Source organism: Herpailurus yagouaroundi, unplaced genomic scaffold (assembly GCF_014898765.1).
Source record: "Herpailurus yagouaroundi ecotype Mexico unplaced genomic scaffold, PumYag 77, whole genome shotgun sequence".
In the NCBI taxonomy this organism is placed as follows: domain Eukaryota; kingdom Metazoa; phylum Chordata; class Mammalia; order Carnivora; family Felidae; genus Herpailurus; species Herpailurus yagouaroundi.
The window spans coordinates 91,945,600-91,956,753 of NW_024412388.1; the positions used below are offsets into that span (position 1 = coordinate 91,945,600).

General features: G+C 41.9%; 1 long non-coding RNA gene across 1 annotated transcript; it reads right to left on the reverse strand.

Moving 5' to 3' along the window:
- Positions 1 to 532: 532 nt before the first annotated feature.
- LOC121027588 (uncharacterized) lies at positions 533 to 5,012 on the reverse strand. Its single transcript, XR_005788812.1, has 2 exons — positions 3,610 to 5,012; positions 533 to 3,366 (listed from the first exon to the last, which is right to left on the reverse strand). It is a non-coding gene; the product is annotated as an uncharacterized LOC121027588 (long non-coding RNA).
- Positions 5,013 to 11,154: the final 6,142 nt, after the last annotated feature.

Consider the following 11,154-nt stretch of genomic DNA (forward strand, 5'->3'; position numbering starts at 1 on the left):
AATAAACATTTTAAAAAACATTTTTAAGAATGCACTTAATACATCTAACCTACCACACATCATAGCTTAATATAGTCTACCTCAATTTTGCTCAGAACATTTACATTAGCCTACACTTGGAAAAAATCATCTAACACAAAGTGTATTTGTTTTAAAAAGCTTATTATTTTAAGAGAGAGGGTGTGTGAGCAGGGGAGGGACAGAGAGAGAGAGAAAGAGAATCCCAAGCAGGCCCCTAGCACATAGCCTGATGTGAGGCTCAATCCCACGAACCTTGAGGTCATGACCTGAGCCGAAATCAAGAGTTGGATACTGAACTGATGGAGCCACCCAGGTGCCCCTGCCACAAAAGTAATGTATATTCCACTCCATACCAGTTATGTGCATAAAACTATGAGGTCAATTTCACAAACTCCATCAGAAAATTGGTCTTATTAATTTATATTTACTTCTCATAAAAAAAAAAACGCAGTGCTTTTAGTGAACAGAGGTTCAGAATCTAGTTGATAATTTGACAGACAAAATTAGTTTATTAATTAATTTAGTGATGCTAATACTGTCAAATGAGGTCACAAGTTTTTCTTTAAAATTAATTACCTGTGCATATTCTTTAGCAAGATGGAAGCATTTCACTTATTTTGCAAAACAGCTGTTAAATTTCTAATTTTTTAAAACATGCTGCTAAAAAATCTGCTTTTGCCCATAAAAGGCACCATATTTACATCTCTATTATTCTCCATTCCAGCACCTTATTTTGAAAGCAGGTGGTCTGTGTTTCATAATTAGCAAAATACTAAAATAGATCATCAAAATGCAACTTTGTCAAGTTCCTAAAAGAAAGAATTTGTATCAGAAAACAGTCCAATCCATACTAATGATAGACCTGATAAAAGTCAGCTCTTTAGGGAACAGGGCCTCTCGCATGGCATACCACGACCAATGTTCTCTTCAAGGCCCTCACTATCATAGTCCCCAAAACTGGGTTTGGGATCAGGGTTAACCCTGATAAGGGACAGGATAAGGAGCTTGTCTGTGAAGCAATGCTAGCCCAAAATCTTATCATCTTTGTGAACCACTCCACAGATTGGAGAGCCACTTATTAGCCATAGCTCTGCCATTTGTCTGTTCTTTGGCCACTTAATCACTCTGAAATTCAGTTCCCCAATCTGCAAAAGTAATACAATAATAATGCCTGTTTTACCTAGAATTATTATTAATTAAATTCTTAGCACAGTATCCTACAAAAACGAGGCACTTAGGTGCAGGTCAAAAGGCAAACAGAATACATGAATTCACTTTCTCCCCTTCCTGAAACCATCTCATAATGGTGGTGTTTTATTTGTTTTGCTTTGCTTTAAGACACAAAGCTACAAAGACAAAGAGAACAGCAGAGTTAGAGAAAAATAACAAACATTTTGAAGCCAGAAAGTAAATACCTGACAAATGGTAACTGACAGCAGGCACAGGAAGGCAAATGCAAAACAGGTAAGGGGGCTTTCAGAAGCAGCCTCATTTATACCATGTGACTGCACCACTCCCACCCCTGCCTGAGGTGTAGGTGAAAATAAAGTCAAAATATGAAAATTGGTGGAAAATCTTAAGAACCAGTTATCCCACCATTATAAAACCAGATTAGCTGGGTGACCCCTTTTCCCTGGTGAATGTTTACATTGTGAGTGCTGCACCCCCAATGTTCTTACCCCCTGCCCTTCACAGAAGTTGAAAGTCAGGCAGATAGATAATTCATCTGGCAGGAGATTGCAAGAGACTTCTCAGAACTATGTGAACTCTACCGTGAAAGACGGGAACCAAAACAAACAAAACTGAAAATGCTTCTCAGAAGAAACAAACTATGCAAGGAAAAGAAAATTTCAAAATATTATTGAGACCTTTGGAAATACAATAAAAGATAATGCATCTATGAAAAAGAAACCAAAATACTACAAAAAATAATAATAGTATCAGGGAACAAAGAAGAGCTTTCCCAGTAAATAGAGTAAGTGAAGACCCCTTGATGAAGATTTCCAAAATCTCTAAATGGCCATCTGTGTCTTCTACCTCTGATACCCTGCTTTTATGTCCCTTCTTTATATTCATCCCCCTTGACTCTCCATTCTGATTTAGATATCTCTTATCTGTGTACTAAACACATCCTATACATATCTTTCACAGCACATAAACAGTCTGTTTGTCTGTCTATATCCTATACTAGAGTCTGAAGTTTCTCCAGAGAAGGGATTGAATATTCCCAACACATAGCATAGTGTCTGGCATATTAGTAGGTGCTCAATAAATATTTGTCAAATAGATAAATGAATGAATGAGTGAACTGCCATCACCAGCTTGGTCTGTCTCCAGAATTGATAATTCCAAAAGCCCATTATTAGCTTTGCTGAACCCCCTTATTAAACTCATATATGCCAATTCCTTGAAGAAGAAAAAAAAAACAGAAAAATATTTGGGTGGAGGAATAAAGGGTGGATAAGATCTTCCCTTCAGTAAAGAACATCAACCAATACACAAGAACAACAACTCTATGGAGCACCCTTGGATTTCTATTTCTAATTTCAAAGGCAAATGCTCTCTTACTATAATTAAAATCTCAGTGTCCATCTGTATTTTTTTAAAAAATTAACTGGTCATATTTGAAACTATTTTTCTCCTTGTGCTTCTGTATTTTCTTATGCTTCTACAGTATACAGGTATATTTGCATAATAAAAATTAATTTACATGCATAAAATATATAAAATAATATAAATTCAAATTAATGTTATAGCATACTTATTTTTTTTCAATTCCCACCTCTTAATAAAATGTACTTTGAACCAACAATGGTAAGGGTTCTCAATCCTCTTTCTGTATCATAAACTACATCTATCCTGGGTCCTCCCAGATATATAGAATCAATCCTATGGGAAGGAGACCCAGGCATGTGTATTTCTAACCAGCTACATAGGTGATTCTGGTGCCCAGGCAGGTCTGAGAATCACCATTTATAGAACCCATGAAGGCTCATTAAAGATCCGTGATCTTAATCCAAGAACTCCACCCAATAATTGCATTCAGTGACTTCATTCATAACTTGTAGGTGGGAAAGTAATCATTAGCTCAGTAAGAGGAGGAGTGGAAAGAGAATACATAAAGAATAGAATTTCTCAGGGTGACTACTGAGCACAGCTTAATCCAGATCCAAGGTACCTATTAAGTGAAGACAATGAGTAAGATAGGATTTATCAGGCTTATTTCAAGTTTATCTTGCTTTTCTGTATTTCTAACTGCTAAGGAGTAATTTCTTAGAGGATTACCTCCATTAAAACCCACCTCTTATCCTTTTTGCTAGTAAGTCTTTACAAAGTATATAAAACCTGGGGCGCCTGGGTGGCGCAGTCGGTTAAGCGGTTAAGCGTCCGACTTCAGCCAGGTCACGATCTCACGGTTCGTGGGCTGATGGCTCAGAGCCTGGAGCCTGTTTCCGATTCTGTGTCTCCCTCCCTCTCTGCCCCTCCCCCATTCATGCTCTGTCTCTCTCTGTCCCAAAAATAAATAAACATTGAAAAAAAAATTTTTTTTTAAATAAAAAAAAAAAAGAAAAAAAAAGTATATAAAACCTTATTCAGTTTTTAAGAAGCTAGTAAATCAAATGGATATTCAAGTTCATTTGCCTGGTGTCCTTTGCTAAGAGCTGACATTGAAATAAGAGCTTATAGCATATGCATTTGAGCTATTAAACCACGCCCGCTAACCATTTATCTTTTTTTTTCTGAACTCAAAAACTGAAATTCTGTTAGCCTGCCACTTTATTTTTCTTCACTATATTGCATTCAAATAGCATCAGTATTATATTAATGTAATAGATCATCTCTATAATTGACTGTGAATACTATCACTTTGCACCCTTCTAGAGTTATTAATTTCAGTATACTCATTGTGTTTTTGAATGTAGCTGCACAGTAAATAATGCAACACAAAGAAGCTTTAACCTATTCCCAAAGCCTACAACAAGGATATAAAGCCAGTGGTGTATTAGCTTAAAAAATAGATCAATCTTATCTTGTAAAAGAAGATAAAAGATAGTTCTGTCAGAAAGGACAACCATGCTCGAGGCTGTAAACCATACTTGAGAATATAAAGAGAAGCCTAGAAGCATGTGTTAAATTTTGCTTCCTGTCCTTGGAAAAAGTCTTCAAGTCAATGGACATTTTAAAAACAAAGAATGGATTCAATCATCCAGGTATTTCCTCATGGTGACTATGCTGAGAAAGCACCAGCTCAACAGTTGTTGGGAGTAACAACAATAACAATTATGTTGTCATTTCATAGCACTTTACAAAGGGCTTTAATATACATAAAAGTGAATTCTTAAGTACGGCCATTACACTATCCAATTATATCCTAAGGCATATAAAACTAAGCAGACCCCATAACAGTATTCATCACAAGAGTAGCACAATAGTTCCTCAAAATGGCAACAAGGTTCAATGCCAATTAAATATCTGCAGAGACGTAGGAAAGATATCTGGATAATACAAGAATTATCCTCGCCTTTTTGAAAAGGCACTCAGCATCATTTGCAAACCATAGATGAGCCTGGGTTAAAAAACTGAACAGTGGACAGTGAGTTCTTGGTATTGTTGGTTTGCACCTGTGGCAGCTTCTCAGGGGAAACATGACAATGGCCCCCATTCATAGAGGCCAAGGAAAGACTGAAGAAACAGGCCAGCCACTCCAGATTGGTAGATGGCAGGTTGAATAAGCAAGAGACCTTATAAGATTTTTCTTGTGTTGCTGTGAAATGAACAGATCTCCTTACCTGCCTTCCAGAATCGTGAAAATCTGTATAGAGGCCTTAACTGGGTTTCTTCATCTGTCCCCTCCAGATGCTTTAGCAACACATGCTCAAGGCTCTGTCCTTTTAAAATGGCTCTACCTAGAGACACCTGGGTGGCTCAGTTAGCTTGGCTCAGGTTATGATCTCACAGTTTATGAGGCCACGTAGGGCTCTGCACTGACAGAGCTGAGGCTGCTTGGAATTCTCTCTCTGTCCCTCTCTCTCTCTGCCCTTCCACTCGCACTCTCTCTCTCTCTTTCTCAAAACAAATATATAAACATTTAAAAAAATCATAAAATAATAAAATAAAATAAAATAGCTCCACCTATGGGAACAGTGAGCAGAGGGAACATTCCAAAGACAGGAGCCTCCCATTGTGGAGGTCCAGCTCCTCAGTCAATCAGTGGTCACATCCTGTCAATGACTTCCTCCAACACTTCACTCCTCTATACTGGCTCTTATAATCTCATAAGCCCCCCTCTTCTATAGTGTGACCTGAGCAGTCTGCAAGGTGTTTCATTAGCATGGAGGTGACTCCTTTGGCAGCTATCTGGCTGCCTGGAGGAAGATACCATACCAATAATACAGTTACATGCAAGAGAAAACACAGATTAAGACAACGATGCTCCAAATCAGTGACAGCTTTTTCCACCAAAAGCCCCGTGATCTGTACCATTGATTTACTAAGTCCCCTAAGCTGGGTGTCAGATCACTCAGAACATTCACTGTGTCTCATATGATTTAATAAAGATGACACATTAGCATACTCATCAGGTATGAACACACAACCTTCTTTTTTGGATAATGACACAGGTACCTCTTGGCAAGGCAGCAGTAACGTTCAAAGCCATTCTATCTTGGAGGACAGCTTTTCTCATTAAAGACATTTCAGTGTTCAGTAAAGACAGGCTTGCTGGCTACCATTTAAGCCTTGTTGGGTGAATGTAGTAAGGGTTTCTGTGTACTGGTCCTCCAGGTCATTGGAGGGGACAAAGACGGCAGCCAAATGATTATACCAGTGGAAAACAGAATATGCCCATTTGACCTTGCAATGAGGAAGGTTGGCAATTTTCACTACCATGGGGCAGATTCTCCCCTGTGCCCACCAAAAACCTAGGTTGCAGTGGCCCAACCAACCAGGTGGAAGCCATGGCCAAAGATTTGTGTCACACACCCATGTGGCCCCATTTGGGACTACCCAAGAAATACCTAGGCAGTGTGACCATTTAGTGCCAAACTAGTCACTATCCTGTAATGTGACAGAATGGGCCAGTGACATCCATCCCATACTCCAGTATGTTTAAATTGAGCCAGTTATGTTTAAATTGATTCTTCTGTTTCCAAAATAGGGGTATCCAGGTACTCAAATGTCTATAATCCAAGACTCAAATGTCTATAAGCCAGATGAACCCATCCCAAATCTGACTGTAGCCACCCATGGCTCTACTAGTGGTATTTTTAGGAATGGGTGTATAATTTGAGTGACAGAAGATGACTACCTACACCCAGTGTTATTGATACACAGACCAGGTGTGTATCACAGGCCAGGTTTCTGCATCAGTATTGGTGGTACCAGTTGAATCGAGAGTACTAGACCTAGCTTGTTCTTTAATGTACTGTGTTAGGCCTTCCAGTCCCTTCCCTGGAGTGGTGATACCCACCATGGTAATCCTGTTAAGCTTGAGGGGCATCTTTCCCATGTAAAGGTTGGACTGATTCATTTGCCAGGCATATGAAGGGACCCAGTGCAGAAAGGTATTTCCATCTTGTACCCAGTCCATGACCAGATACCACTGGAGCAGCAGAAGTCTAAGGTCAAAAAGACAGACATTTAATAGGAACTTGTATGGGAAGATCTTCTCCTTCTCTAAAAATTATACTTGTGGCCTGATCCTTAGATGTTAAGACGGCTACAGTTTTAGGAATTTGACTTAGTTATGCATACCATACATGTTGGCTGAAGCAAGCACCACCGTCAGGCATGAGAAGACAGATAGGGGGTCGAATTTGCCAGACCAGGATCCCCACCTTCTTCCCTTCTTCAGTGGTGCATGTTTCATTCTGGCTTGCAGCCAGACAACAGGATCCCAGTGGAAATTGATTAGTTCCCCCTCACCGAGGGATCCAAAGGAACCCATTCATCCTGAGGGCCATCCCATTGCAAATTCCAGTGGACAATGTCTTTCCCAGGCATCTTGGGGCTTGGTGTTCTCAGCAGCATAGCATCTTGATCCTTGGTGAGGATCTGGGCAATGGTCATTTCCATACCTTTACATTTTTGTGTGTCTTGGCAAGGGTCCGCAGTCTGGAAGATGAGGTAACAGGCCATTTTAGATGAGCATTCAAGTGTATTAGAGCTTGGGGCAATCCTTTAGTTCCCACAGTTAATGCGTGTTTTTATCTGCTGCTCTAATATTCCATTTTTCCTTTCTACCAACCTTGCTGCTTATAGGTTATAGGGGTGATGGAACCTCTATTCAATGTCATGTTCTTTTGCTCCGTCTTGCATATTATGGCCTTTGAAATGTGACCTCCCAATCACTATCTGTTTGCTAAGATTATCCACACATGGTACTCAGGTTCTCTAATCCTCTAATAGTAGCAGCCTGGTTTGCATGGGGACAAGGGAAAACTTGGGTTAGGCTAGACAACACTGTTCACACAAATCAAAGCATGTTTAGAACCCTCACTCAGAGTGAAGGTGTCAGTATAATCAGTTTGCCAATCCCTCACGAGTTAGGATGATGGCCCCAGAATTCTTTGGCAGTTGCCTTGGACATTATTTAGAACACATAAAATAATGCTTTACTGCATTTACCAAGTCACTGTATTTTAAAGGAAATCCAGCATCCCTAGCAATATGCCATTTCATCCAAGCACTATGTTAGCCACTCTTTCTATGCACCCAATCTACTATCTAGTGAACAGTCAGTTGCTAGAGCTTATACTGAGCTAGGGCATTGGCTTCCTGATTGCCAGTAGGAGTCAGGACTTTATGAGTCGGGATGTGGCAGATAGTGAAGACCACTTCAGTTTCTTGCAGGCAGACCCAAATGTCTTTCCATATATCCTGACTCCACAAGGGCTGATTCATGGTCATCCATCCCTCAGTTCCCACTGTCCAAGCCATATAGTTAGAACAGCCCAACTCTCAGTGCAAAGCATTAATGGCCAGGGCTAATGAGTGGTATGAGCCAAATGGCTCTGAGTTCAGCCCACTAACTGTTGCAGTTAGTTCCTGTTTCTATCCAGATGCCTGACTAGATCCACCTGTATTCTAGGCATCAGCAGGAATTTCCCCAGCTCCTTTCTACAGGCCACACAGGCTACCAGAGGAAACTGATGGGACATTTGGGTTCAGCAGGACCTGAGTTTCTAGAGACAGTGGTGCACAGGCTGCCTCTATTGAAAATGGGCTTGTCACTTGGTAAACACGGAAGTTTGAGCCATGCCAGAGATGGGTGGATGGAACATATTCTCAACTCATCCCTTGATGGGAAGGGAAGGTCTTACCATGATATGCTGCTCCTTTGTGAGAGGGTCTACCTGGAGGAATGCTGTGTACACCACTAGGAGCTGTTGGGGGTGCATCAGATTTCTGAGCTGGGACCAAAATCCTAGGAGTACTCTCTCCTTCTATTGTCTCTGCCACAGTGCCCAACCCATGCCTTTCAGAGTCACAGACACATCAACTCAAGTGGTAGCCCTGCTTGGGGGATTCCCAGAGTGTTTCATTAGTTCCTTTGCCCTCCCAAAGGTGGCTTGCTGCTTCAATCACCAATCTCACATTTGCTTTTTCTTTACCAAGTGGTACAAGGGATGGAGACACCATGCCAGGTGGGTAATAAAACTCCTCCAAAACCCCCAAATTCCTTCAAAAGCTTGCAACTCTTTTGTGCTTCTAGGGGTTGGGTAGGCTTGTATGTTGTTTGTCAATCATAGCTCCTGGGACAATGCATGTCTTACCTGACCATATGACTTCCAAAAACTTTATGTGGTGTCTCAGCCTTGAACTTTTCGGGATCTCATGACCTATTTTCTCCCTCACATATTTTCCAGCAAAGCCTGCAGAATGCCCTATGGCAAAGGTAAGTCTTCACATGTTAACATTATATCATCGATGTAATGGGCCCATTTTACTGATGTGGGGAAGGAGAACAGGGACAGGCCTCATGACATATGGTGGAACTTTGCAGGTTTACCTGGGAAAGCATTTGAAAAGTCCATTGTTAAACTTCCCATGTGAAGGCAAACTGATCTTGTGATTCATCAGCCAGACTTCCGAGATGGCTCCATTGCTGTGTAGGGCCTCATGGGTCAGTACCCTTGGCTGCCTTCCCACCACTGGACTGTACCTAGCTGGTTGAGAGCCTCATCCTTGCCTACCTGGACCTGGCCTATCAGGTCCACTGACTCCACAACCCTCCAAGAAGACAGGGTGGGGCTGCAGGGGTCAGAGCTCAGAGAGGCTCCCTGGCAGCACCCGGAAGCTCCTGGGCTTTTTTTCTCTGTGGGGCACAACTGCCCTTTTCTCCCTTCCTCTCTTCCACACTTAATAAAACACCTCTGGTCCGTGTGGGCCCAAGTACTCATCCCCCAAAAAAAAAAAAAAAAGAAAGTACTTAATAGTACTTGTTAAGTCCAGCCCAACATAGAACACTCCTAGGATCATAGCCATGTATCTAAGATGGTGGCAATGTTGGGCACAGCTGCAGGGATGGGGGGCACTACCTTCTTCAATTCTCAGTACTTCACAGTCATCCTCCATGAACCATCCGACTTTTCACTGACCATACAGGTCTATCGAAAGTGCTATCGGCAGAGTGCAAAATACCCCTTTGGTGCAGTTTTTGGACAGTTTTTCCTAGGTTCTTAGGCCCTAAGGCAATTTATATTGTTTGACAGTTTCCATTTCTCATGGGGGTAGTAGACTAACTGGTTCCCAGTTGGTGTTTCCCTTCAGCACTGGCTTGATTACTCTAACCCAGAGGCAGAATTCACTGATAGAGTTTTGCAGATCTCATAGAATTTTTTTTTTTAATTTTAAGTTTATGTATTTTGAGAGGGGGGAAAGAGAGAAAGAGATCAGGGGAGGGACAGAGAGATGGGGAGAGAAAGAGAGAATCCCAAACAGGCTCCACACTGTCAGTGCAGAGCCTGACATGGGCCTCGAACTCATAAACCTCGAGATTATGACCTGAGAGGAAACTAAGAGTCAGGTGCTTAACCAACTGAGCCACCCAGACACCCCTCATACAATATTAATGCCCAATGTGTTCTCTGGTATTAGAGAGATTAAAACTCCATATTTTAAAGGCGGGGGGGGGGGATGCCCAACTTGCAGTGTTAAAGGAAATTTCCTGACCATGGATATTCACCTTCTGTAACCATAGATGGTGAGGAAGGGGCCAGAAAACATCTAAGGATTACCATGTATCAGAGTATATTTGGTCCCCATGTCAACTAGAGCCATCACCTTTTGTTTATTTCAAGGAGATCAGTGAATAATGAACTCAACTTGAGGCCTCCAGTCACCCCCAATGGCCCTCACCTAGAGGCAATCTTGGCCTGCATCTTATACTTGGGGTGTGGGAGACTGTACCCAAATAGGACTGTACCCCTGAGGCCCTGCTGGAGCAGATGGGGGCATCAGGGATGGTAGGAGCAGGTGGGACAGGTTTGAACTGTTGTTCAGGTTTTAAGGCTTTCCGCAGGTTGACCAACACAGCATTGGGTTGTCAGTCTACCTTTATAGGTGGAGTCCGGCAGCCAGGAGGTCAAACCACATTTGTTTCCAAGTTACTTTTACAGGATCCTTCACAGCTGATTGGGAGAGCTTTCTGGTTTTTCAAGTTACATCTCTGTCTCAAGTCTTTCCCATAGCTGGTAATTTCCTGGGATTTTTTAGTGTCCCCCAGATTAGCAATGGATTGCCCAACATCATAAATGTCTTGTCCCATGACAGGGCTCAGCATGGACACCAGTGTGCCATACCAGGTCCTGGGCGCAGACTGAAGTATATTGGCTTCCATTCCTGCAGTGAGCGTGACCCAATGAGAGCCTGCAAAAACAGGGGTATAGATGGCCTATCTCATTCCCAACTTCCTGAGAATTTGTTGAACCTCCTCTATAGATTTCCAGCAGTCCATGTGCCCAGAGAGATCCCCTTTATTGGGCCAGGCCTCCTGTGGGTTAGAACAATCCAATCTATAACAGACTGAGTATCTCGAACACCAGAGCACCATGCAGGTCCTGCCAGAGGACAGGGTGTGTGGTGATGTTGTTCCTTTTCTGTGCCTCCTACATAGTCAGAAAAATGTCATCA